At 37.5% G+C, this 23,938-nt stretch overlaps 1 long non-coding RNA gene across 1 annotated transcript in view; it reads right to left on the bottom strand.

Moving 5' to 3' along the window:
* The window catches only part of LOC131383423 (uncharacterized), a 32,216-nt gene extending 9,812 nt beyond the window's left edge, over positions 1–22,404 (bottom strand). The window contains exon 1 of the long non-coding RNA XR_009213430.1: positions 22,290–22,404. This is a non-coding gene — a long non-coding RNA (uncharacterized LOC131383423). The remainder of the gene's footprint in view (positions 1–22,289) is intronic.
* Between the last annotated feature and the right edge of the window lie 1,534 nt (positions 22,405–23,938).

Raw genomic sequence — 23,938 nt, 5'->3', positions numbered from 1 at the left:
GTGAGAAGGAGATCAGGTTTTTGACAGGCCAGTAAGGTTCTGTGGTTGTTTATTTGCTTTGAATCCTTGGCTCAACTTTAGAAGTGAAGCTCTCTATTTTTATTTTTATTATTATTATTTTTTGAGATGGAGCCTTGCTCTGTCCCCAGGTTGGAGTGCAGTGGTGCCATCTTGGCTCACTGCAACCTGCGTCTCCTGGGTTCAAGCAATTCTCCTGCCTCAGCCTCCCGAGTAGCTGGGACTACAGGCATGCACCACCACGTCCAGCTAATTTTTGTATTTTTAGTAGAGACAGGGTTTCATCATGTTGGCCAGGATTGTCTCTATCTCTTGACCTCATGATCCACCTGCTCGGCCTCCCAAAGTGCTGGGATTACAGGCGTGAGCCACTGTGCCCAGCTGAAGCTCTCTATTTTTAACTGTATGTATATCCTGTGTCTATCACTCAGAGAAGGCTTTACCACCTTTACCACAGACCTTATGAATGTGTAGTGTTTTCCAATCTCCCAATGATATTGATAGATTAGCCTAAAAAGCCTCTTAAAGGAACTCATTCTAGTTGGCAGATAAACACATATCAATTGAATATTCCTAAAATTTCCAGAAAATTGAACTTTAGTACTTTAAATGTATTATAAAAAATGGTATCTTTATATAAGCCAGCTTAAAAATACTTTAAGAAATCAAGGGAACAGAATATAGATACGTCTTTGGCAAATGAGACCAGTTTAATATTTTTGGTTTAATGAAAACAGCTATCAGTGTTAAATATAATACATGCATGCATTTATTATCCACCGCCTATTTTTCTCTGTGAAATAGAAGTTACTTTAGTAAAAAGTTACAGTTACTTAAGTGAATGAACATGCACTAGGATCAACAGTGGCAGAGAACTATCACCTGGTAGGTGAAGTGATGTAATCTGCTTCTATTCAGTAAGGAGAAAGATAATAATTTCAGTCTAAAGTGACGGGTTGTTTTAGAAAAAGAAAGAGGGTAGTGAAGGAAAAACCTGAATAGATATAAAAAGCTATAGAAAGGTCATGGAAAGAAAATTGTATTTGCTTTCAATTACAAGCATACCTCAGAGATATTGCAGGTTCAGTTCCAAAACCACTGCCATAAAGTGAATTTTGCAATCAAGCAAGTCACGCAATTATTTTTTGGTTTCCTAGTGCATACAAAATTTATGTTTACACTATAGTCCATTAAGTGAGCAATAGCATTAGGCCTAAAAAACAATGTACATACCTTAATTAAAATACTTCATTGCTAAAAATTGCTACCAATCATCTGAGCCTTCAGTGAGTCATAATCATTTTGCTACTGGAGGGTCTTGATTTGATGTTGGTGGCTGCTGACTAATCAGGGGTGGTAGTTGCTGAAGGTTAAGGTGGCTGTGGCAATTTCTCAAAATAAGATAACAATGAAGTTTTCCACGTCAATTGACTCTTCCTCTCACGAAAGGTTTCTCTGTCTCATGTGAGGCTGTTTATAGCACTTTACCCACTTCTTTCGAAATTGAAGTCATCCCTCTCAAACCTTGCCAACTGCTTTATCCACTCTGTTTAAGTAATATTCTAAATCCTTTGTTGTCTTTTCAATAATGTTCGTAGCCATCTTCACAGAAGTAGATTCCATCTCAAGAAACCACTTTCTTTGCTCATCCATAAGAAGCAACTCTTCATCGGCTCAAGTTGTATCATGAGATTACAGCAATTCAGTCACATCTTTAGGCATCCCTCCTAATTCTAGTTTTCTACTTCCATCACATCAGCAGTTATGTCCTCCTTTTACATCTTGAACTCCTCAAAGTCACCTATGAGGGTTGGAATCAGCTTCTTCCAAACCCGTGTTAATGTTGATATTTTCACCTCGTCCCGTGATTTATGAATGTTGTTAACGGCATCTGGAATTGTGAATCCTTTCCAGAAGGTGTTCAATTTACTTTGCCCAGATCCATCAGAGGAATAACTAGCCACGGCACCTATTGCATTATGAAATGTATTTCTTAAATAATAAGACTTGAAATTTGAAATGACTTCTTGATCCATGGTGGGCAGAATGGGTGTTGTGTTAGCAGGTGTGAAAACAGCATTAATCTCCTCGTACATCTCCATCAGAGCTCTTAGGTGTCTAGGTACATAATCAACGAGCAGCGATATTTTGAAAATAATCTCCTTTTTTTCTGAGCATTAGACATAAACAGTGGGCTTAAAATATCTAGTAAACCATTATTTAAACAGGTGTGCTGTTATTCAGGCTTTGTTATTCCATTTATAGAAAACAAGCAGAGTAGATTAAGCTTCATTCTTAAGGGCCCTAGGACTTGGGGAATGAAAAAATGAACTTTGGCTTCAACTTAAAGTCATTAGCTGCATTAGTCACTAAAAAGAGAGGCAGTCTGTCTTTGACATTTTGAAACCAGTCATTGACTTCTCCGTCCAAGCTATGAGAGTCCTAGATGGCATTTTCTTCCAACAGAAGGCTGTTTTGTTAACATTGAAAATCTATTGTTTAGTGTGGCCACCTTCTTCAATTTTCTTAGCTAGATCTAGATAATTTGCTGCAGCTTCTATAATCAGCACCTACTGCTTCAGTTTGCACTTCTATGTTATAGAGATGGCGTCTTTCTTTAAACCTCATGAATCAATCTCTGTTAGGTTTGAATGTTTTCTTTTCTGCAATTTCCTCTTCTCTCTCAGTTTTCATAGAACTGAATAGACTTAGGACCTGTCTTGCTCTGAATTAGACTTTGGCTTAATTAGACCAGCTGTCGTGGCCAGTTTGATCTTCTATCCAGACCACTAAAACTTTCTCCACATCAGCAATGAGACTGTTTTGCCTTCAAATCATTTGCATGTTCACTGGAGTAGCACTTTCAATTTCCTGCAAGGACTTGTCCTTTGCATTTGCAACTTGGCTGTTTGGTACAAGAATCTGAACTTCTGGCCTGTCTCAGCTTTCAGGAGACCTTCCTCCCTCACTAAGTTTAACCATTTTTAGCTTTTTATTTATTTATATTTAATTTTTTGAGAGACAAAATCTCACTCTGTTACCCAGTCTGGAGTGCAGTGGTGCAACTATTGCTCACTGTAGCCTTGAACTCTTGTGCTCAGGCTATACACTCATCTCAGCCTTGTAAGTAGCTGGGAATACAGGTGGGTCCAACTACGCTCAGCTGATTTTTTTATTTTATTTTGTTTTTAGTTGTGTAAAGATGAGGGCCTCCCCCATTGCCCAGGCTGGACTTGAATGCCTGGCCTCAAGCAATCTTCTCACCTTGGCCTCCCAAGGTGTAGCTTTTGATTTAAAATGAAACATGCATGACTTTTTCACTTGAACACCTAGAGGCAATTGTAGGGTTATTAATTGCTCTAATTTCAATTCTGTTGTGTCTCAGAAAATAGGGAGTTCTGAAGAGAGGGAGAGAGGCAAGGAAACAACAGGTCGGCGAAGTAGTCAGAGCACACACAGCATTTGTCCAGTCGATTAAGTTAGCTGTCTTATATAGGTATGGTTCATCATGTCCCCGAACAATTAAAATAGTAACATCAAAGATCACTGATTACAGATCACCGTAACAGATATAATTATAATGAGAATGTTTGAAATACTGCAAGAATTACAATGTGACACAGAGACACAAAGTGAGCCCATGCTATTGGAAAAACGGTGCCAGTAGACTTGCTTGACACACGGTTGCCACAACCTTCAATTTTGGAAAAAACTATTTTCTGTGAAGCATAATAAAGAAAAACACAGTAAAGTGAGATATGCCTATAGATTGTGTGCAAATGTTTAGTGAAAAAAACTATGAAATATGTTAAAATCTTAACAAAGTCTGTTCAGTTTTAATGGGCTTGCTTTTTTTTCTTTGTTTATTGCCTTAAGCCATGATATGTAATTCTGTGTAATCTGCACAGATTTTGTGTTTTAGCAAGATAATTTTCTGGGCTTTATGCTTATTTTATTATGTCCTTGATTATTTAAGAAAACAAAAACTCTTCACTTATGAAAGAACCAAGGTTCTTTAAAATCGTGTTACTTTCTATGTTTATTTTTAAATATTTTATTGTCACTTTTAAATAGGTAGACCAGTATTATTTCTACCTTGAGAGGTCAAATCTCCTGACAACTGCTTTTTTTCCTACTTCTTAGAAATGAATTTTGAATTTAAAATAAAATAAAATTAAGATAAAGTCACATGACATTTTTTGCACCTAACGTATCTTGGAGATTTTTTTCAAAGTCTCCTTTAAAAATCACAAAGATTTGTTCTACCTTATAAAAAACAGGGACCAGAAATAAGTAAGTTTATTTGACAAGTTAATATTGATGAATTTTATAGAAAGAGTTTTTCAAATCTGAAGAGATGCTGTTTCCCTACATTAAATTTTGAGAGACATACCGTTATTTAAATAAGAAAAATTCTATGCTCCATAGACTGTTTCTGGAGATGGGTCAATGCCTGAGTTCTCCCAAATATGTTTCTATTTATCGGAGTTCCGGTGTTGCTTTGCCTTTTAATATTAGGCAACAATGGCGTCTTATTCTTTGTTTCCATGCCTGATTCTTATAGACTTCAAACTCTATTATTGAGTATTCTTGTTTTCATGGCAGTTTAGTTATTTGCCTAGGTTCATTAAGAATTTGCCATCTTTTTCCAAGATATAATTGAAAACATTGGCTGATAGCCAAGTTTATCTGGAATGTCATGTTTGAGAATGATGATTATTTAATCACGTATTACCAGCCACTGTTGAGTAACCACATTTGACTTTATGTAATCAATGCTTAGGAAGCACTCTTGGTAAAACTGGCTGTATAACTGGCTTTTAGGATTCTTAGCCTTAAAAGTGGGTAGGAGAAATCATTTTCAGACAGGCCCAAGAACCTCAGAATGTTTCAGAGACCTTAAAAAGAAAGGAATTCACTCAACTTACAGGTATTATAGGTGAAATCTGGTAGAGAGAGTTTCTTGGCTTGGCTTCCTCGTGTAAAGAGGCTATGAAAAATCCAATCTGATTCCTAATGAAAATTTTCAGCAAAGTAAACATGAAAAGACCTATGCAGTAAATTAACACTGTTGCTGTTTCTATGTCAATGATAGGGCTAAGACTAATGAGGTCAGACTTATGTTGTGATTAAGAAAAATATTTGAGATTATTTTTGATCAAAAGAGAAGAGACTGTGGAAGAAAAAGCACTTCAATGGAAAACTATGCATTGTCTATAGAACAACCTTATGAACTGTCTGATTTGAATGCTATTCATTATATTCAATTATATCATTCCTCGAAGATATTGTGGGTTTGTTTCTAGACCATTGCAATAAAATCAATACGCCAAAAAATGAGTCACATAATTTTTTTTGTTTCCCAGTGCCTATAAACATTGTATTTACACTATACTGTGGTCTATTAAGTGTGCATTATGTCTAAAACAATAATGTATATAGCTTAATTAAAATTAATTTATTGTTAAAAAGTGCTGACACAGACACAAAGTAGGCAGTAAGCATGTGGTGTTGGAAAAATTCTGCTGGTAGACTTGTTGGATGCAGGGGTGCCAAAAACCTTCAATTTGTAAAAAACACAATATCTGTGAAGTGCAATAAAGTAAAGCACAATAAAATGAGGTATGCCTGCATTTCACACCTATTTATTAATTGTAAGGGACACATAGATAGGCAAACTCTATCTTTTTCAAAGAGTGTCCATTGATTTTCTCTGCTTCTATATTTAAAAAAAAAAAGTTTTGTACGCATTTGTAATTCTTTTCCTTTATATGTATGTATGTATGTGTGTGTGTGTGTGTATGTATGTATATACAATTACTTTCTCTGAACTGGTGATAACATCTTCCTTGTTCCCTCATATAAGAAAAGCCATAAAGTTCAATGTATTTAGATTTTACATTTGTATGATGGTTCTGACTTTATCTTCTTCTGAATATTATGTTTAACAGTACTATACAAACACTTCAAGATTGCTCATGGAAAAGTAAGCATCCCTAAAATACAGAGGGGGATACTGTCATTATTTCAATTCTCTCTCTCTCTCTCTCTCTCTCTATATATATATATATATATAAAATATATATATATAAAATATATATATATAATATATATATATAAAATATATATATACACACATACACACACATATGTGTATATATGTATATGTGTATGTGCGTGTTTATAGTGTTACTCTTTAATACACGTTAGGTTTTGGAAACAAGATTAAATATCTATCTATCTATCTATAGATAGATAGATAGCTCATCTGTCAGTTATTGTCAAATACCATGTGAAAGATGGATGCAAACAGTTTATAGTTCTGGTGGAGATAGATTATAATAGTCAAAGCAAGGAATAAACAACCTCAGAGAGTTAAGTAGATATAGATGATGATATGGTTTGGCTCTGTGTACCCACCCAAATCTCATCTTGAATTGTACTCCCATAACTCCCACGTGTTGTGGGAGGGAACTGGTGGGAGATAATTTGAATCGTGGGGGTGGTTCCCCCATACACTTCTCATGGTAGTGAATAAGTCTCATGAGATCTGATGGTTTTATCAGGGATTTCCACTTTTGCATCTTTCTTATTTTTCTCTTGTCTCCACCATGTAAGAAGTGCCTTTTACCTCCTGCCTTGATTCTGAGGCCTCCCCAGCCATGTGGAACTGTAAGCCCAATCAAGCCTCTTTTTCCTCCCAGTCTTGGGAATGTCTTTATCAGCAGCATGAAAAAGGACTAATAGAGTAATTGGTAGTAGTAGAGTGGAGCATTGCTGAAAAGATACCCAAAATGTGGAAGCGACTTTGGAACTGGGTAACAGGCAGAGGTTGGAATAGTTTGGAGGGCTCAGTGGAAGACGAGAAAATGTGGGAAAGTTTGGAAACTCCTAGAGACTTGTCGAATGGCTTTGGCCAAAATGCTCATAGCAATATAAACAATAAGGTCCAGGCTGAGATGGTCTCAGAGATGAGGAATTTGTTGAGAACTGAAGCAAAGATGATTTTTGTTATGTTTTGGCAAAGAAACAGACTGCATTTTTCCCCCACCTAGAGATTTGTGGAAAGTTGAACTTGAGAAAAAGGATTTAGGGTATCTGGCAGAAGAAATTTCTAAACAGCAAAGCATTCAAGAAGTGACTTGGGTGTTGTTAAAGGCATTCCGTTTTATAAAGGAAGCAGAGCATAAAAATTTGAAAATTTTGAAACCTGACAATGTTACAGAAAAGAAAAATCTATTTTCTGAGAGAAATTCAAGCCTGCTGTAGAAATTTGCATAAGTGACGAAGAGCCAAACGTTAATCTCCAAGACAATGGGGAAAATGTCTCCAGGGCATGTCAGAGGTCTTCACAGCAGCCTCTCGCACCACAGGCCTGGAGGCCTAAGAAAAAATGGTTTCACCAGCCGACCCAGGGTCCCCGTGCTGTGTGAAGTCTAGGGACTTGGTGCCCTGCATCCCAGCCACTCCAGCCATGACTAAAAGAGGCCAAAATACAGCGTGGACTGTTGCTTCAGAGGGTGGAAGCCCCAAGCCTTGGCAGCTTCTCTATATTGTTGAGCCTGTGCTTGCACAGAAGTCAAGAATTGAGGTTTGGGAACCTCCGCCTAGATTTCAGAAGATGTATGGAAATGCCTGGATACCCAGGCAAAAGTTTGCTTCAGGGGCGATGCCCTCATGGAGAACCTCTGCTAGTGCAGTGCAGAAGGGAAATGTGGGGTCAGAGCCCCCACACAGAGTCCCTACTGGGGCGCTGTCTAGTGGAGCTGTGAGAAGAGGGCCACTGTCCTCCAGACTCCAGAATGGTGGATCCACTGACAGCTTCACCATGTGCCTGGAAAAGCCACAGACACTCAATGCCAGCCATTGAAAACAGCCAGGAGTGGGGCCATACCCTGCAAAGCCTCGGGGGGGTGGGGGTGGGGGGCTGCACAAGACCATGGGAACCCACTGCTTGCATCAGCGTGACCTGGATGTGAGACCTAAAGTCAAAGGAGAACATTTTGGAGCTTTAAAATTTGACTGCTCTGGTGGATTTCAGACTTGCATGGGCCCTGTAGCCCCTTTGTTTTGTCCAATTTCTCCCCTTCTAAATGGCTGTATTTATCCAATACCTGTACCCCTATTGTATCTAGGAAGTAACTAGCTTGCTTTTGATTTTTCCGGCTCATAGGCAGAAAGGGCTTGCCTTGTCTCAGATGAGACTTTAGAATGTGGACTTTTGGGTTAATGCTGAAATGAGATAAGACTTTGGGGAACTATTGGGAAGGCATGATTGGTTTTGAAATGTAAGGACATGAGATTTGGAGAAGCCAGGGGTGGAATGATATGGTTTGGCTCTGTGTCCCCACCCAAATCTCATCTTGACTTGTACTCCCATAATTCCCATGTGTTGTGGGAGGGACCTGCTGGGAGATAAGTTGAGATGTGGGGGCGGTTTCCCCCACACTGTTCTCCTGGTAGTAAATAAGTCTCATGAGATCTGATGGTTTTATCAGGGATTTCTGCTTTTGCATCCTTCTCATTTTGTTCTTGCTGCCACCATGTAAGAAGTGCCTTTTGCCTCCTTCCATGATTCTGAGGCCTCCACAGCCATGTGGAACTGTAAGTCCAATTAAACCTTTTTTTTTTCTTCCCAGTCTCGGGTATGTCTTTATCAATCAACAGTGTGAAAATTGACTAATACAGATGATATAGATAGATATAGAGATACAGATATCGATGTAAATATATATGTATGTGTGTGTGTGCATATATATAGTATAGGGCTTTGGTGAGGTAGTCTAGGATAGTTTGATGGTCCCTGGGGTATTTGAATAGGTTTTAGTTAGAATAATCAAAACATTGACTAAATTTAGCCATTTATTTTTTAAACTATCATATGGGTGGATCTGTAAATCACATACAATGGAAGTAAAAGGATGATTCAGTGTGAAGGTGCCAAGTGGGATGCAGATCTATGTGCTGCATGGAGCAGGAGCTGCCTAAGCTGCACCAAGCTCAGTCATGTGCCAGAATCACGGCCTGAGCAGGCTCTCTGAGCTTTATTGTCAACTTTGTATGATAAGATAACAGCAGCTTCCTAGCAGATTGCTTTAAGAATTGCAGATTATTCATGTAAGTAGCTCATACCTAATTAGAACTTATAAAGTAGTTGCAATTATTATTGTTGGAAGCAACTCTCTCTATGCTTTAGTTATTTTTGAAGGTGTATGCTTATGTCTGTATCTGTGTGTGTCTAGAAGGAGTCCTTTTCTACAAAATAGAGCATTTTATTCTTACTATCTTGTATAGTGAAGTTTATGTTATCCTCATTTCTATTGCTTCATTCCTCTTATCTATGCTTTTCAGCTTTTGACCATCATTGGGCCTCTCTGGCCACATTAACAGAAGCCACTTCTAAATTTTGGGGCCATCAGAGGAACTTCATGAACTTTCATTTGGACTGTGGACTTTCAAAAAAGTTGCTGTCATGTTTTCTGTTCTTCTCAGAAAAAAACAAATGTTTTAGGAGCATAAGAAATGCTGACATATTGTAGTGTTTCTGTGGGTTCACTGGCAAAAATGTGAGTAAAAGAGATTATGCTCATGCTGGTATATTTATTAGGAAGAGAATATGTAGAAACCAAGAAGTACTTGTTTTAACATATACATTTGTGACAAGAGTTAAATTTGAGTTATTTTTGTCTTCTCTCCCAAATGGGGCACAACTAGAATGAGTTGGGGAAGACAGTTGTCACAAATGCAGAGAATATAACTTTCAAGGGAGAAACTCCGATGTAGGTGTACTCAGTTCTGGTCTAATGTAGTCTGCATATCTGGCAGTTAGCCTGTCCCTGAGCTACATTTCAAAAACCTATTCCACTATGTAATCACCTGTAGTTTATTCCCTGTCTTAAAGAAACCAGAAACCACTGCTAAGTATCAGTTAACTAATGCTGACTTAGTGTCTGATCTGTTCACTGTACTCTGCTGGGGCACTGAGAGTGAGACCCAGAAGTATGAATATTTAAACTGATTTCAAGGGGTTTATAGCCAAGTTATGTAAAAGGACATACACCTTGGAATATTATGAGGTATAAAATAAGGTTAGCTAACATCATTGGATATTTAATGTTTACTCTGTGCCAAGTTCTACTTTATGGGAGATTCTCACCACAACTCTTTGGTAGGTCGTATTATCATCCTCATTTTACAGACGGAGAATCTGAGAAACAAGCAGTTACTGAAAAATGTCGTAGGTCACATAAGTAGTGAATGGGCTTTCTAGGGTGTAAGGGCAAGAGATTTGGTTGAAGAGCATATGCTGTAACCACTTTACACCAGGAAGAGACAACGCCTGTTTTAGGAACCCAGAGTATTAGGCCCCTGTGAATTGGGTCCTCCACAAATGGCTTTGAGAAAGAAAAATTTATACTGGACTTTTAAGGATGAATAAGCTATGTTGAGACTTGAACTGGCACAGTAGGAGGGAGACAAGACCACCAATCAATTTGAGGGATAAAATGAAAAGAATATCTGGGTTCATTGTTTTGAAATCTGACCATCCACCCCATTATCTCCATTTCATATCTCCATCTCACTTTGATTCTGACTCTTAAGTCTAGTCACAGTAGCAGGATGAAAGTCTAACTCATGAGAATGATCTATATTGCTATATGCTAAGAATGTGAGGTGGGTAAGAGAGTGTGTGCCCTATCTCTCATCCTGGGTGAAGAGACTGATTCCAGAGGAATTGGAATATGAAAAACTGGAGACACTACAACTTGTACTTCTACCCCACACAACTTCAATAATGTATGACTTATTTAATAAAACTTTTAATTGCATATCTTCCAAATAAAAATGAGAAACTGTTCTTGTACAAAAAGAGTATTTTCAGGTACTTTATCAACTCTATAATGTGGGAGAGGAGTAGTGACTCTATTTAGAGTGGGTTTTTTATACTAAAATCATTCTCACCTTTCACATCTTTATTAAGAGTGTGGTCATGTTACCAGGTAAGATTATACAGCCTTCCCCATGCCCAAGATATCTGGTATAAAAAAAATCTGTATAAAATAATAACACAAGTTTTTAAACCAGGAGGAAACCACAGAGATAATGTTACTTATTATATTAACCAGGAAAAAGACTTCTCCAAATCAGCTTTCATTGGTGGCAGGGACGTAATTGGAACAATTGTTTCTAAAAATATATTTTTTACTATATAGAGAGCTCATATGACATCTAATCCTGCATTCCTGGCACAATGACCCTGATGTCCATTTTTAGCTGGTATTGTTATTGACAAGGTATAGTTTTCAGCTATCTTCTAAACTCCTATAAAGACTTTGTCCTTGTATTTTCAGGTGACACAGCATCTAGCTGAGTATCTGGAGCCCAGTGCATTTGTAAAACTGATTGGTGGTGGTGGGGAATACCAGATGTAGCCAAATTACATGTCTTTGAAGATGTGAAAATCGGGAGATTCTTAATCTTGACACATGCAATGAGTACTTTAAACCTGGAGGTTAGTGTACGAAAGACAGTGAGTTTGAACATTTACTTTAAAATTTGTGCGAACAAAGGAGAGTGAGTTTGAAACTTTAACCCTGACATCAAAATTAAATCTGTAGAAAATAAAACTTCCCATTAAATGAAACTCAAAATAGAAGTAAGTAAATAAATAAATACAAAATTGGCATGAATACTCTTGCTAACAGAAGCTGCTGAATTTCCCACACCTCTTACAGTGATTAATCCCTTCCTACAGGCGAAAACCTAATTATAAACCATTCTAATTAGTCAGGAAATAGGACTGCTATTCCTTGTTGAGAAAAAAAAAAACTCTAGGAGGAAACACTACTCCAGAATGAGGCAGGGGAAATTTAGGTCCTAACGCAAATCCGAGATCTCATGCCATGAAGCTTACTTCCTTGCATCAGTTGACTACTGCCTATATATTTTTATGAGGCCTCTTCAGTTTATTTTGCTGCTTTAAGTTCGCTATAGTACCAGTTTCATTGTAGCAAGCCTTTAAACTTAAAATAAGTGTTATGTAAAATATTTTTTTGACTTTACATAAAATGGATCTTCAGAACTTTCAAGTGCTCTAAGGCATAAAGGAGAAAATCTTCTAAGAAAAAAATCTTAATATTCCAGATATAATGAGTTTGTTTTACATTATCTTTCTTATTTTTCCCCCCTCTGGGCTATTTTCACTTGGGTTCCTTTCATATCCCAGTTAGCAAAGGAATTGACCAGAACTAAGAACAGCCCTAGAGCAATAGCTAAAATTCTGCTGTGCTTGTCAGATACTGTCTGACCACTGATTACTGCCCGAGGGGAGTTTGTTTTCTTTATAAACTTTTTGGTGGGTTTTTATCGCCAGAAAAACAGCTTTTATGCCTCTCAGGAGAAACTTCAGGATTGTGTTGAGGAAAGTATGAGCTTTTGATATTTTATTATTATTTTAAATCATGAGTTTGTGTGCTATGTTAAAGGGTGAAAGACAGGCCTTTTCATTAAATTGAAATAAGGAGAACATCATAATAACAGATGATACAAATGTGATCGACCTGCAAACTCACCTCAGGCAAAGGTTTACATGAGTCGTGATACATAAATGCAACAGGAATCTGTTGTTTCTCCTACATTTCACCTATGGAAAACATACCATTTCATCAATTCTTGGGATTAAGTAGGGTGTTATCAGTCGGAGTCTCAAAAGAAAACAGAATTCACCCAAGGTTCAGATGAAACTAATGAAGACATTTTTATAGAGGTGTGGATAGGTTTAGGGGGAAAAAAGAGTGAGGCGTTCAGATGCTAGCAACAGTGAGAAGCCTCTACTATCCTCAGGGCCAAAGGATTTCAGGGAGGCGATAGTCCCAGTAGAGCCCACTGGCAACTGGAAATGTGGAAGAAAGGGCTTGCTGTAGGAACACAGGGCAGGACAGACAAGTATAGAGAAGTGTGCAGTGTGTGGGAGGGCCAACAGAGAATAACCAACACTCGAGAAATTGATCTATGGATTTGCAGTAGTTCTGGAGAGATTTCTTTTGGTCTAGTTTATGTTTTTTAAAAAAAAAACTTTAAAAAAATATGCCCTCTTGCTTTGATGCTTTTTGTTGTTGTTGTTGTTGTGTTTTTGTTTTTGTTTTTGTTTTGAGATAGAGTCTCACTCTGTTGCCCACGCTGAAGTGCAGTGGCATGATCTTGGCTCACTACAACCCCCGGCTCCCAAGTTCAAATGATTCTCCTGCCTCAACCTCCTGAGTAGCTGGGATTACAGGTGCACACCACCATGTATGGCTAATTTTTGTATTTTTTATTAGAGACGGGCTTTCACCACGTTGGTCAGGCTGGTCTCGAACTCCTTACCTCAGGTGATCCGCCCACCTTGGCCTCCCAAAGTTCTGGGATTACAGGCGTGAGCCACTGCACCCGGCCAAGACTTTAGATTACTGCTTTTGCTTTAGAGGGTCGACTCAAATTCTGTGTTTAGAGGGCCGACTCCATATCTGTGGTTTCTCCCCCAAGGAGAATTATTTTCTCATCTAGAATATAAATTCCTTTAAGACTAGGAGGACTCAGTCACTGAGAACCCATTAAGGTGTGTATGAAGTAAAGTAACAAATACTCTGATTTGTAGCCTGGAATGCTGGTCATTATTTATACTAATAACCAATATTCATACTCTTCCTTCTAAAGACATGGTAGGATTGCACTTCTTTGCTCTTTAGAAGTTAGGCAGGGATATATTATTGCTCTGGCCAGTGAAATGTGATAGTAAATAATATCCGTCATGTGGAAGTAGAAGACTTTATGGACCAGTGCCCCATTCCCACGTTCCCTTCCAGATTCTAAGCTATCCCAGATGCCAGAACTCAATTAGTGTGCCTTCTCTAATGAGAAGGGTATAGGACAAAGCCCCTCACTGATCCAGGATGTACAGCTTGGGTAGGTAAGGGGGAAATTGTTTTGTTTAAAGCCTCTGCAGTTATGGATTATTTATTATTGCAACTTATACAATTATGATTAATCCAGAAGTTTATAGAAATGTCACTAACTAGTTTAATAAAACACTTTAAATCCCATTGGCTAAAAATAAAAATAAGACCATAGCAAACAAGGCTACCAAAAATAGGGAACCAAAGCAGCCTATAAGACATACTGTAGGGGCATCTTTCTAAGGAGATTAGTAAAAACAAATATATCAGTATAAACACAGATATGGCTGCACCTTAGTGTACATGTATAGAAAGAGAGAGGTAAGGGCCATGAGGGAATTTACTTGCCTGCAGTAGAAGTTTTGAGATAGAAAACTGTCCTGGAAGTATACACGCATAAGTAAAGCTGGCCTAGATTATCAAGTGAGCAGAGTTCGTAAAATCCCAGTATCAAAGGATTGAGGAAGATCTTGAAAGTCACTTGGTTCATTCACCTCCTTTCAAGGAGGATCGCACCAAAACCATTGTGAAAAAAAACAAAAAAAAAGAAGCACTCTATTTTTAAGGCCATCTGTAGAAAAAGATTTTCCCTGGTCAGAACTGTTTTTCAGCTAGTATCAAACTTTCTATTTTGAGTGAAACGCCTTACTTACATTCAGAACACTAAATGCGTCACTCAACATCTGTATTCATTTCCTTGGGCTGCTGTAACAAATAATTACAAACTCTACAGAAATTTATTCTCTCACAGTTCTAGAGGCTAGAAGTCTAAAATGAAGATTTCAGTAGGGCCATGTTCCTTTTGAAAGCTCTGAGAGGCGTCATCCTTCCTCACCTCTTTCTGGTTTCTGATGGCTCCTGGCAATTTTCGCTTCCTTGGCTTGTAGCCATAGCTCTCCAAGCTCTGACTCCATTGTCACATGGTTCTTCCCTGTGTGTCTTTCAGTGTGTCCTCTTCGTTTAAGGTCATCAGCCATTGGATTTAGGGCCAAATCTAATCCAGTTTGAACTCATCCTAACTTAACTAGTTACAACTGCAAAGACCCAGTTTCCAAATAAGGTCACATTCTGAAGTTTCTGGTAGACATAAAATTTTGGACAATACTGTTAAACCTACTACAGCATCCTTTGTGACTTGTCCTGAAGCAGAAAACATCAATTTTTTTAAAAAAGAACTGTACCCTAAGTGTTTTTTCTTGCAGTCAATTCAAAATTTGTAGTGCATTTAATGGGGATGGCTCTCATTTTACTATTATTTTGATGGTTTAAATTAATGCAACATTATTTTAAAATGTCATCATGAACATAATCATTGTGCTGGTTTTTGGTGGGAAGAGAGAAACCAGCCTAAGATCCATCACTGAACTTGCAAAAATAATAATTTTTTGACTCTAGCTGATTAAATGAATGAGATGAACATACTTGATGCACACAACATGTCAAGCTGTATTATGACACAGTGGACAGTGTGGGGCTTCTTTAGCCATAAATACTGCGAAGGATGTGGAGAGAGGCAATGCAGTATGCACTGAAGTTATCAGAAAGATTTTAAGGGCTGGGCGCGGTGGCTCACGCTTGTAATCTCAGCACTTCGGGAGGCCGAGGCGGGCGGATCACGAGGTCAGGAGATCGAGACCATGGTGAAATCCCGTCTCTACTAAAAATACAAAAAATTAGCCGGGCGTGGTGGCGGGCTCCTGTAGTCCCGGCTACTCGGAGAGGCTGAGGCAGGAGAATGGCGTGAACCCGGGAGGTGGAGCTTGCAGTGAGCCGAGATGGCGCCACTGCACTCCAGCCTGGGTGACAGAGCGAGACTCCGTCTCAAAAAAAAAAAGAAAGATTTTAAGGAGGAGAAAGAAGACATAAAGGGTAGATAAGATTTTATGAAAGAACATATGTTGTATCCAGTTGAGAGAACTACAAAATAAATCAGTAAAACTGGGTAAGAAGCAGCTGTCCATAGAATTGACTGGCCACAGAGATCTTGCCATAGAAGAGCATTTAAAAATAGAACAGGGGGGCTTTGATTTATAAAAGTGAGCCAGGATCTGCATGTAAACCTTTCAATGTCAAATTAAATTCAAGCACCATTCTAATGGTGCTGGGGAGGCCCTAAAAGTCTCTGGGCCCCAGAAAGATATGGTATAGAGGATATTGGGAGAAAGTGGCCTTGGTGACAGAGTGAAGGTTGTGTTTTAGGGATGGGAGTTTAAAGATTGTTGCAATGGGGCAGGCAAGTTTTGAGGGCTTGTTTCTTAATGAATAATGGGAAATAATAACATGACGGCCATCAAATGAAAATTCTTGCTTAGGACAAGGGTGCTCCATAGAGAATATTCCACAGTGGGATTTATGTTGCTTTTCTAGCAATGGTCTATAGAGAAGCACATTTTCCTTCCCCATGAGCCCCTTCATTCCTCAGGACATGAGAAAACCACCGTCACCCTCAGTGTGTGAAATCCACTGTTTTGACTGCTCTCCACTTAACCTGTTTCATTTAAAAGAATAATAATAATAAAAAGAACGTTCTCAGCCTTCACCTTTGGAAAAAAATCTCCTTATTCAGCAAAAGATAATGTAAGGTTGCCCTGTTAACTCAGCCTTGCAGAAAACATTCCTGTCAGTTGGCATGAGCTTTGTTCCTTTCACCTCAGGCAGGTGGTAAAGGCATTTTGCAAAAGAGGATTCCAAATTAGGTTAAGCACCAAAATAGGGAAATGGCCTGGCTCACCCTGGTGGGGAGAGATTGAACTGCTGAACTATATCCAAATTCACTCTTTTCAAGCCATGTTTCAGTGAGATTTCGGGCAGAATAAAAATGGAAAATGGTCGACTGTGATGGCTTTCCAACTTTCTTTTAACAAGCCCTATCCCAATGTTCTGAGGCTGGAATACCCCACTAAATGATAATTTTACTTGCTGGTTTTATTCCAACTACACAATCCTTTCTTTGAGCGTGTCTTAATACCACTTTCTTCTGAAGGTGTTGGATGTCCTTTATCCCAGGGGCATGTGCACATAAACAATGCCTCCTGGAGGTTGAAGCTTCGATAAGATACACAAAGATGATATTATTTTCATGAAATACAAGATATGAGGGCAGGTCATAGGAGAGTTATAATAGGAAGAAAGTTTCTATTATCAAACTTCACATCAGCCAATTATATAGAATCCTACCCAAACTAACTTTTAATGCAGGGAGGCTCTGCCCTTAAGCTCATAGGCCTGTCCCCTAATAGATTGTTGCCACGTTTAAGGAAGCAAACCATTTATCTTATGGTTCTCCTGTGGCTGATGTGCATTCACAGGATTCAGGGCCTGAGCGATAACCCTTTGTCCAGGGAATATTTATAAGAATGGTGTGTCTTCCTTTGATTAAACTGTCTCTCATGCTTCCCAAATCTACAAAGATCCTGTTGACTCAGTGTGATATTCTGTCTCCTGGATTGTTTCTCCTTCTTTGAAAATGTTCCCTGGCCACTCCAGCTTTTATCGAGGCCTACTTGCCTCAATATGTCTACAGCCACATTTAGCATCTAGCCATGTGTGTATTTATTGAGATAGTCTTTGCAAGGTATTTAATGTTTGCTAAATTAATCAATGGAGTCCATGGAGAGAAATGATTCCTAGATAGGCTATTCAGAAAAAGATGAGTCTCTAAGTATGAGGCTTGAGTTTCTCTACTCATTTACAATATTGAAAGACATCAAAAGTTTTGCCCCAGTGTTTCTGATCTTCTTTGAGATGATGACATCACCTTTATCTAGACATCTGTAAAGAATGGGAGGAGAAGGATGTCTACTTCACAAAGATTGAAATAATTAATAAAAGTCTATGCTACGCTTATTTCAGTATTGACTTCTTCAGTGACACCACTGGGGAATATAGAAACATTTCATTTTCTATTGGGATCAGGAAAACCTTTCTACTTCTCTTTCATATTAGATCAAATAAAGGCACAAACTCTTTTGTGAAGGTGAAGGACAATTCTTCTCTATTTCTTGATAAGTCAAAGAATGAATAAATATTTTAAAAAGAATTTCCTTCCCCATTTTGGCCTCTTTATAGCATGACTAGCCAATGTTCAGAGAGCTGAAATCTCATTTGTGTAGGCCTGAAAAGACATATTATATCTTATTATAATATAGCCTTTTACTATGCTCTTAGTTGCCAAGGTAGTATACAGGGAGGAGAGAGATTTCCATTAACTTAGCATCATCTTACTATTAAAACATTAAATCCCTCTCATTTCAAAATTTTGTAAAAAATATATCAGAGGACATTTTCAAAGTATGTGGCTTAGAATGTTGGAAAATAGACAACTTAAGTTTAGAAAACTTCTAATCAGCTCTTATTCTGGGACTAGACCCTTGACTTTGATCGAAATCACTTCGGTCCTTTTGAGTCTCAGTTTCCTTATCTATCAGATAAACACTGGGTTGTGGGAGTGTTTTAAAGCTCAAAGGAAAGAACATATGTGAAAATTCTAAGAAAAATATAGGACATGGTGTAACAGCTTTTTCCATTTCCATGACATTGTTATTTTTATCAATATTTCTGTGTAAGAAACTGAACTGTTGAAATACTCTGATTACCTCACTAATTTATAAAAATAACTATGTATTTATTCAATAATATAATGAATACCTGTGAAGCCTTGGCCAACCCAGCAACTAGAACATTGAAAGTAAATTCTATCTTCCAGTGTTCCTCTTGACCACACCTGCCTGCCTCCACAACCCAAAGAAACTAGGAACTGGGAATTTATACCTATAAGTATACTATGCATATGTGAAATGTATTTGTAATATAAATTAATAAACATATGTATAAATATATATGTGTGTTTATATATATCACACACACACACACGAACAGCTAAAGCTAAACATTCCTCAGTTATATTTAGTATTAGCTGTTGTTTTAACTTCTAGTTCCAATAAATTACTTTTTTACTGAATATTCTTAAGTAAGTTCATCAAAATTGTAGCATTTGACTTGAGTTTATTTTCACACATGCATACTATTCTATTGTGTGAATATACCACACACTATATGACTATTCTCATTTTGATGAATTTGTTTGTTGTTTTAATCTTCCGTAGATTGTTGCTATTAAAAATGGTGTTGCTATAAATTTTGTTGTATACCTTTGGTGAACATGTGTAAGGATTTTCTTCTAGGTATTTACCAAGGAGTCAAATCATTGTGATAATAGTTTATATGAATATTCACTCTTACATGATCATATCAAACTGCTTTCCAAAGTGGTTGTACCAGTTTACACTCAACACCAGGGTTTAAAAGAGCCTATTTGTATTTCAACATTTGGTATTATAGACTTGTTAATTTTTGCCAATCACATTGCATTAAATATAACCTTACTTTGGGTTTTATTCACTTAATTCAATATCACTAAAGACTTTGAGCATCTCTTCATATATTTAATGATTATATGTGTTTCTTCATATATATTTATTTTTAGTGGGAGTGCCATGTTGTTTTTATGCCTAGTGCTATAGCTTAGTGCCTTCAGTTAGAGTTACAAAAGACTGGGAACTCTTTTTCATTTCTTTGGATTCTCTCAAATAGTATCCAGGAAAGTGTTTTGCCAGCAGGAGTTTCCTCCATAAGATGAATGGCTTCTATGACTGCCTGTGTCTTCTCAATTGGAAAGCCTATAGGAAGATTTAAAGTTTATACGGTGCTTTGCTGGGCACAAAACAATGATAAATACAAATTACCTAATTCCTTCTTTTAGGAACTTGAAATCTTGAAGATATAGTCACATTGATTTAAACCCTCAACGTTTTGTTTATCACTTCTTCATTTATTTTTCTACTTCCAAGTTTTGTTTCATTCTGGCCAAAATGAAGGTATGATGTAATTGACGTTAATAACTCTCAAACATTTGAAATAATATTAACAAAAATTTTCAGTATATTAATAATAGCTAAAATTTCAATAGTAAAGAAAATGTAAAAAAATATTGATTTGGCATATCAGATAGGATTATCTCAGCAGGCAAACTTTTCAACTTCCCATAAAGGGACATAAAAGCCCATAATGGGACTAAATGCTTTTCAGATGCAGTCTCCGTCTGCCTACTTTCAAATCAGTGACTGAAGATGTATACCACATCCAGGATTCCTAAATTATACTTCATTTGAGGCTTTACAGAATCTAACTTCAAAGCTACTCTGAAGAGCTTTGTGGGTTACCCAACTTCAAAGTGTACTTGAGATTATTTAACATCATTAAACAGAGCAATCTAAGAGACAAAGACACAGGCTAAAGTCAAAGCAATTTTAAAGACACCACACATCATTGTCTTTGCTATTACTTTTCTTCTCAACTTACTTAAAACTGTCACCCTTTACCCATTCATATGCGTGTCCAAAGTTTATGCGTGTTTTGGGGGAAACTTTGTACTCAAACCTTGGCCTTGTCATTTCCTGAGATTTTTCTCATTTTGTCTTAAATGTTCCTTGATATTTCTGGCTCCAGGATATTGACTAAGCATGTGAATTCCTCTTAAAACAAATACAATAGCCTATTTCCAAAAGTCATACTATGAGGCACAGCTGTCACAATATCTGACAAATATTCACAGCCAAGGATATGACCTAGCAAGTCTGAATGCACTTCCTCATTTTTCTCATATTTTCACATTTATCTCTCTTTCATTCAGAAGCATTTGTCAACCTGCCTCTATCCATGGCAGCCCTTCTTATTTTAATGTTCTCACTCTTACCCACAAACTAAATTTACATTTCTTGCTGTTATAAATTTTGTATTTTTGTGTGTGGAGAAACATTCCATCAAGAAGACTGAAGCCCAGTAAACTCCCAAAGACAAGACTTTCAGAAGGTAAAGCGCTCCCTTCCTTTATAGACTAGCAAAGATGAGAACAGATAAAAATAAAAATAAATAAGAAAAGGTTTTACATCAGTCTGTGAAGTTGCTCTGTCTATTCTCATCTCCCTATCAAAGAGCCCTGGTAGAGGATTGAGGATATCAATAAGCTCTATGGCTTGAGTCTAACTCTGCAAAGATATTTTTGGTAATGTGAATTTGTTGTGTATAGAATATAAAAACATAGGTACAATATGACACTCAAATTATATACATGTTATATATAATTATACAATTATATATATATACACACACACATATATGTATATATATTTAGCTAGATTCCATTTTATATGTGTTTTTCAATTAGTTAAAATTCCAGAAATACAAAACAGAAAAATATCTTAAAGGTCATCTGCCCCATCCTCTACTGATAAGTAGAATGACCATATAATTTATTGTCCAAACATATATACTCTTGGAAATGAAAACGGATACTACTAATAATTAGGTAGATACAACAGGTATTCACAGGAACTGACAGGCAGTGAAGGGTAAATTGTCATCCTAGTCTTAAAGGTTGCGTAAGTGGTTTGGGCTCATACATTGAAAACGCTACACAACATCAGAAACCAGGTTTCCTAGTGTCTCATTAAGAATACATTGTAACAGATGAGTTAGCTAGCTCGTGGTCTTTCAGTCTGAAATATGCATTGATCATTTTGCCCAAGGTCTGAAGACAAGTCACATCAAACCACTGACCTAAGAAAAATGGAATTAATGTTGCAACTGCATTCTCCTAACTTCTCACTGGACTTGAGATGGTAAAGGATTCTGACAGCATGCTTTCCCCTTGGGCAAACCAAACCAGGCTGACATGATCCACTTTGATTTGGCCAACTTGTCAATGAGAGGCATGATGACCTTCTGCACATACGTACTCATCTCACAAACTCCCTGGGTGCACAGAGGTTGTGTCCTGCATCTGATTCAGGGAGGAATGACCATTTGAGGTAGTTTTTCATCAATAATCATCCTGGTTGCTCTATTTAGCACTCTGGTGTCTGCAAAACATGTTTGCTATTCTTGCTTATTTTGTCTTTAGTTTAGCATATACTGAACACCTGTTGGGTACAGAAATATGCTAGGGAATACTACATATATTACTGTGATTTATTGTGTATTAAGATTTGAATAATTTCTCTTCCAGGTGAGTCAGAGAAATTCGTTTTGTATCTTATAGGCTGCTTGCTTCACTATGAGTCCTAAGGTTACATAGGAAGCCTTCTGCCAGACACTTTCTGCCAGGTTTCCAATGGTGGGAGAAAGAGTTATTAAGATTGCTGTTTAAGAAATACTCCTCTAATACATGCATCTTCACTTACAAAAAAAAAAAAAAGCAAAAAATGAAATTCCTGCTGTATTTCAGTCCTCCCATTTCAGAACAGTGAAGACATTCCAATTTGTTCAAATATACTTTACCAAAGGAAATTTGTAGAGGAAGATTCCAGAGTGAGTCTGGTTCTTATTGACAAATATCTGCTGAAGAATTATATGGGTGGAGCCCTTCTCTAGGCCTTATAGTTCTTCTTGCTCAAGAGAAGATTGAAATCTGTGAGAAGGAATAATTCAGGGACACAAATGACTTTGTTGTAAGGATAAGGCAAGTTGTAGCATAGTAAAACTCAAAAGATTATATTAGAAGTTTAAAGTAGTAAGAAGGAGACAGAAACTTTTCATGGGGAAAATGATAGTTAAGGTGGGATTTGAAGAAAGGATAAAGTTGTGACTTAGACAAATAGAAAGCAAACATTTTCCAGGTAGAAAATAATAGTATGAGTTTCAGCATGGAAACAGGAAAATATCCAAAAGATTATGATTAGGTAATATACAAAGTTCACCTTAGCTGGAATTTGGGGACAAATAAGAAATAATGCAAGATTAACAATAGCTCAGATGATTCTAAATTCCTTCTCAGAAGAAATCAAAAGGATACATGTTGGTATATTCAAAACCAATGCTAATTTTTTGTAAAAGACAACATCTAAAATATGAGGCTTTGTTCTTTTTAAAGCTCTGTTATGCACATTATTTCACATAATTTTCATAATGTATCTGTGCTATAGATAAGGCAGTTACTATTTCCATTTTATGGGTTGGATAACTGAGATAAACAGAGGTTTATTGCTAACCTGGTGGGCAGGTAGATACCCTCTCTTCCCTTCTCTCTCCCACCAGAAGCAAAGTGCTTGGTCAAAGAGCAATACCTTTCCACACGCAGGAGGGTTTCCTTCCTGTTGAGATTTTATTTGAGTTTTGAAAGTGGGACAGTGTTTTTGTCAGGAAACTTCAGTGGATGAAACCACTGCTTCAACCCTGCTAATAAGGCTGCTGCACTCAAACTGTGAGCAAAACCTTGCCAACTCCAAACTGCTGCTGCTCTGCAATCTCATCAGTCCACCTGCCGTGCACCTTGCGCTTTAGTCCCAACTCCTAGGCCCAATCAACTGAATATCTGCTTTGGCTTTGGGTCTTGGCCTCTGATAACTGTCACTGCTGCCTACTGTCCCCATTGCCATCTCCAGGCCCAGCATCCAGACCCCTAATGCAACTGACCAGCTTCTGGGCTGGCAGACACCATTGTGCAGATGGGGTCAGTATGAATGTCCAAGTGGCAAATCAAAGTAAATGCAGATGGGAGCACAAGATATAGATCAGACCCATGAATCCAAATAAGATGGGGTTTAAAGAGATTAAAACTGCTAATTAGTGACCTTGAAAACATTCTCATTGGCTAAATAACAAATAAAAATTCATCTGAGTTAGTTTTACTAGTAAATTCAATACAGAGACTATGCTGAGATGCAGTGGATTTAGCTGGTTTTTATCCCTGAGGGTCATACGCAGGTATATGAAACAGTAGGTCCATGCATTATTTGCATGCGATTAGCATGCAATTTACTCTCTTCTACCTAAACTCTGCGGTCTATTCTCAGTCTGTTTTCAAGTAAAAATTTCTATATATTTTTTTCTTTCAGGATGATCCTATTTATCTCTTCTCAAATTTTTTTCCTTTATTCCACTGAAATCTTCACAGAAATACTGAGAGAAAAATATATCACAGAATCAGC

Source organism: Hylobates moloch, unplaced genomic scaffold, assembly GCF_009828535.3.
Source record: "Hylobates moloch isolate HMO894 unplaced genomic scaffold, HMol_V3 SCAFFOLD_5, whole genome shotgun sequence".
NCBI classification, from domain to species: domain Eukaryota; kingdom Metazoa; phylum Chordata; class Mammalia; order Primates; family Hylobatidae; genus Hylobates; species Hylobates moloch.
The sequence above is the reverse complement of the archived record's forward strand: the minus strand, read 5'-3'. Positions and strand labels throughout refer to the sequence as shown.